The following is a 5,346-nucleotide window of genomic DNA, read 5'->3' as shown; positions in this document are numbered from 1 at the left end:
GTTCGCGTGCGACAGCCGGGACAAAGACTTAGGCATCTGATTAGTAATTGCATGTAAAAGCTCGATTACTTGCTTATTATAATCGAGTTCTAGAATTGAATCTATAAACTTTTAGCATCCTTGAATTAAAGTTTTAAATCTCCTGATTAATAAATCCAAAAGTCTAGCTATTTCGTTTTCCATCAAACAATTTTCTGTCAAGCTGAACAATTATCTTGTTCACTTGTTTATAGCTTTATTTGTTGCTATATTATATCTACTGTCTTTTAAACTATTAGCATAACTAATTCTTAATAATCTCTAGTTTATTGTGTGCCCTACCTCTCTGTGGATTTGATCCCTAAGTGCTACAACTCGACCTCTTATTTGAGAGAATATAAATCACTTTTTAGGATAATTTGAGTGATATCAACTCCATAAAATTTGAAAAAACTAGCTTAATTATCATCAAATGTTCTATATTGACTGCCACACAAAACATTATTTCACCCCTACTTATTTTGTCTAACTACAAACAAACCAAAAAAAACTAGAATATATTGTCTATATAATTTATTATAATATAATAATATAAATAAACTTATTAAACTAAATAAGCAAATTATTTCTTTCATTCGTTTATGTTTTTCTTCCTTTATGTATATAGCATTTTACTTGTTTTCATTGAAATCAAGTTCAATTCAAGAGTTTTGATTAAAAATATATCCTTTTTGTATTTTCCTTTATAACTTTTAGATTTTTTGTTATAAAAGTATCAGTAATTCTTATTTAAAAGAAACAAACTTAATTAAAAAACTTATACTACATTTAAAAATTCAGTTTTTTGTGATTCTATCAAAAATAGTAGTTTAAATAAAATATAAACTAACATACATTATAGAAAATAATTTAGTATGCAAAATGTAAAGTACATGATGTTAATTAGTGATATATTTATTTCTATTAAAATTTTTTATTTAATGAAATATTTGTATGAGTCTTATTATAGCTCTGAAGATGACTTGTCTTTCCTCTCATTCCATGAACCATCATACGATTTTCGCGCCTACTAGAATAAGTGTATTCTAGTATCTTTTTGAATTGGCTATAGAATAAACCAATATAATTATACACTAGATCTTGATCCGCGCTTTGAAGCGCGGAATATTTTACGATAAAAAATTTCACTAATAACTTAACAAATATTTTTGAATTTTTAAAGAGTGTGTATTTAAAAATATTTTTGCATTTAAATCAGTATTTTAAAATTCAACCCGATTGTTATTATACGGTTAATCCGGAGATCTAACAATTCAATTAGGTTTTTAAAATATTCATATTAAAAAATTACTAAAACCCGAGACTAAGCGATTGAACTGATAGATGACCGATATGTAATCTAATTTGATTTAAATTGTAATAGTTTCATTAATTTGTAATCTTATAATCCAAATTAAAGTTTATTATTTTGCAATTTATGAAATTATGATGTTTCTACGAAATTTTAAAGAGAAAATGATGGATATAAAATAACTAAGACTGATTATTGTATTGTTTTGGAAACATTGATTAGTAGTATATAAAATATATTGTTTGGAAACATTGATAGTAGTATAAAGAAATAAGTATATTGTTTGGAAACATGGATAGTAGTATAAAGAAAGAAATATTAATGATTTAATGTAGGTTAATTATAAACGATAAAATTTTCATTAATAACTTAACAAATATTTTGGTAATTTTTAAAGAGTGTGTATTTAAAATACTTTTGCATTTATGTTTTTAAATTCAACCTGATTGTGATTATACCGGTTAATCCGAAGATCTGACAATTCAATTTTGGTTTTTAAAATATTCATATTAAAAAATCACTAAAAATCCGAGACTAACCGATTAAACTGATGGATGACCGATATGTAATCTAATTGGATTTAACTTGTAATTTAGTTTTATAATTTGTAATCTTATAATCCAAATTTTAAAGTTCATTATTTTTGCAATTTATGAAATTATGACATTTCTACAAAATTTCAAAGAAAAAATGATAGATATAAAATAACTAAAATTAATTATTGTATTGTTTGGAATATTGATAGTAATATAAAAAATATATTGTTTGGAAACATTGATAGTAGTATAAAGAAATAAGTATATTGTTTGGAAACATGGATAGTAGTATAAAGAAATGAACATTAATGATTTAATGTAGATTTAACTATAAAGTATAAAGGTGTATTTAATTTAAAAACTTACAAAATAAATATTAAGTCCAATAGAGTGTTTCTGTTTTAATAAGATAGATGTGGTTGTTTTTCTTCACAAAGTCTAGGAAGATGTCTAGGAAGCCGAAGCCCAAACCTGGACCCAAAATATTACAATTTTCCCACCGTATGTTTGTTTCAACATATCGCTAACTCTTTAAAATACTAGAGCGGAGCCCCGCGCAAGCGCGGAGACATTAGCAAAACCGAAGTTGTGGGATTACAAATGGTTGATGGTGGTGGTGTGTAGAGTAAGAGTAGAGATGTAAAGGTTGGAGAAGTGTTAGGAGTTGTTTGAAAAGAAGATTGGTGTTTTTTCATTATTAAATATATATATATATATATATATATATATATATATATATATATATATACATAATCTTTCCATAAAAAGAGAAGGTGAGGCACTGACATGAAACTGGTTCGTATCATTATCAGCAAGATATATGTCCAGGCTCTTTCATGACTGCTTCCTGCTTTGCTATTTCCTTCTTCTCTATCGATTTCTCAGAAGCAGAAATATCATCAAAAAAAAAAACATCAGATTCTATTCAAATACATCATGAGAACACACATAAAACAAAGGTAATGTTTTTAAGACTTACTTTCACTTTCTTTTACGATTAACCATTCCTCCCGTGGAGTCAAACATCGAGGCATCTAGCGTTGCTGGGTTTCTTGAAGCAAGAAACACTGCGATGAGAAAGTACTCAATGAGTTTTTTTCCTTATTGCATGTACTCAATGAGTTTAATAACACTTACACTGAGAGGAATGGGTTGGGAAAATAACGTGTTGCTCCCAGCAAGCTATCATATGATGTTGTGTTCCAACTGCAGATAAATAAAATGTTAAAACATCTTCAGTCTTTTAGCTTTGGCTTTTAAAGAAACAACAGTGTGTAATGGAAGGCAACTCACTTTTATCTTGGCTCCTTGCTTGCGTTCCGGTAGATTACAGGCTCTTTCCTTTCTTTCCAAAGATGAAGACGCTCTTTCCTTTCTTTCCAAAGATGAAGACCTGCAACACACACACACACACATTTCACATTCCTTCCATCAATCCGTAAAGGGAAAGTAAGTACCTTCGTTTACAAACTCAGGAGGGGCATTTAAGTTTCTAGCACCAGATTGAGAATCAAAAGTCTGGTTGGATGATGATATGATCCCTCCCTGAGAAGGGAAGGTGATGTTGTCCATATCAACAGTGCTTGTTGACCAGAAATCTTCAGAGACGCCACTCAGATGTTTCTTTTGAGCTATGGAATCAAAAGGTGGAGGATCCTTTAGAGTTTATGTTTCTCTGTAGCAAGCCACGCAGCCACTGCTCTGTTACAAAACCCCACACAAACTTCTTTGTTTTCCCTACCACACACAAACCCCACGCAGCCATTGTTTTCTTTTCAGTTCAAAACTTTCTGTCTGAATAAAGCCAAAACAATCTTTACTAAAATCAACCTATCATGTAAAGAATCTCTAAATCAGAATCAATCAAATACCACCAATAGAATATGCACAAGGCCAAACACAGAGATTGGAAGGAGAATCTCACCCCATCGATCGAATGTATTAACTCTGGTAGAACTGGAAGCTCAATTTTTTTTTTCAGAGACTAATCAATGATCCTTCTAAAATAACACCAATCAGAAAATATGTCTACAATGATAACAAAAAAAACCAGAATCTACGAATTAGCAAATAGCTTTACCTGATGATTAATCTGGTTGATTTAATATAAATTTGTTTCCTTTTTCTGAGGCTTCAGAAACTTCTTCACGAAGACGAAGAAGAAGGATCAGGGCTCTGCCCTTAACGTTTTCTCTTAACTCTCCCTTTGAAATAATTGTTGTTTTGCAAAGAATTAAGTGAAATACATCGAAAAATATAGGAGGCCAAGAGTTCAGTGAAGAATCCATTGTCTTGTGAAATTTTAGCGGAAAAACGGTGATTGAAGAGACAAAGAACGGTTATCACAACCACAAAACGCAGAGCTTAGTTTAACTGAACCGAAACAGAGTTGAAAAAAAAAAAAGTAAATGACCAAACCAAACCGAAGAGAAAAAATAATTGACCAAACCAAACCGAACGTGGAGCCCACAGTCATTTAAAAAATGCTGATGTGGATGCCTTAAAAAGAGAGAAAAGAGTGGCATTATATATATGATTTCATGCACTACTATTGAACTTCCTTTGTAGTTCGTCCAAACCCTTGTCTAATCTTTAATTTTTATTATCAATGCCATACTAATATGAACCCAAAAGAACCGTTGTAATTTTACCTTAGAAAAAGGAATAATTACAATACAAAACATCCTCGATCACACTACAAGTATTATCTATCATCCAACACATACATATATATCCCGTTAAGCAAAGAACGTCTTGTCTAGCATGCTAGGAGCATTGCACCAAGTATTCTTTAAACGTAGATCTCTGACTCAGAACCAACAAGTAGCTACAATCGACTATTTTGATACTGGAGAAAATTGGCAACAGAGTATGGTCACCAACAGATTGTTTTTTGTTGTTTGGCGGTCCTGAGGAAGGATTGCGGCTTGTAAAATCCATGATGAACAAGTCTCGTCATCTCTTCTCTCTCTCTCTCTCTCACCCGGTGAAGACAAACTCCTTGTTCTCATTGTTTTCTTAGCCTCATGCTCTCCATTCTCTATCTTGTCAATATGCTTGCTGTCCTGGTGATGTTACTCGCCAGAGTCGCTCAGATCTGTTCACGAAATCCATGGGTTTGGCTTGGTGGTTAGCTTATGTCTTGTGTTTAGGCTGTTTTTAGCAGGCTGTATTTTTTAGCTTTGACGCAGCTTCCTCCTCTGCCCGTCTTAATATTTTGCAACTGAGTTGCTTCTCTTGCTGGCTCGTGTCAGTTTGTTGAAGCAAGCCTGATGGTTTTAATCCATTGTTGCGACCTGTGTGGGTTTTCTCGGTTGTGGTCTTGATTTCTGTGTTATTTAGCTGTAGGAGGATGTAGTAAGGCTTTGGTGTGGGGAGATGCGTCTTTTCTCTCTTTGTGATCTCATGCTAATAAGCTTTCTTGTTTCTGGCTCGGAGTGGAGATGCGACTCCGCCTTGAGTGTGAGTTTCTGCTATTAA

General features: G+C 31.9%; 1 long non-coding RNA gene across 1 annotated transcript; it reads right to left on the bottom strand.

Moving 5' to 3' along the window:
- Positions 1 to 2,082: 2,082 nt before the first annotated feature.
- On the bottom strand, positions 2,083 to 4,210 carry LOC108860335 (uncharacterized). The gene is made up of 5 exons (XR_008945867.1): positions 3,947 to 4,210; positions 3,324 to 3,866; positions 3,160 to 3,259; positions 3,004 to 3,072; positions 2,083 to 2,933 (listed from the first exon to the last, which is right to left on the bottom strand). It is a non-coding gene; the product is annotated as an uncharacterized LOC108860335 (long non-coding RNA).
- Between the last annotated feature and the right edge of the window lie 1,136 nt (positions 4,211 to 5,346).

This window comes from Raphanus sativus, chromosome 5 (assembly GCF_000801105.2).
Source record: "Raphanus sativus cultivar WK10039 chromosome 5, ASM80110v3, whole genome shotgun sequence".
Classification (NCBI taxonomy): Eukaryota; Viridiplantae; Streptophyta; class Magnoliopsida; order Brassicales; family Brassicaceae; genus Raphanus; species Raphanus sativus.
The sequence above is the reverse complement of the archived record's forward strand: the minus strand, read 5'-3'. Positions and strand labels throughout refer to the sequence as shown.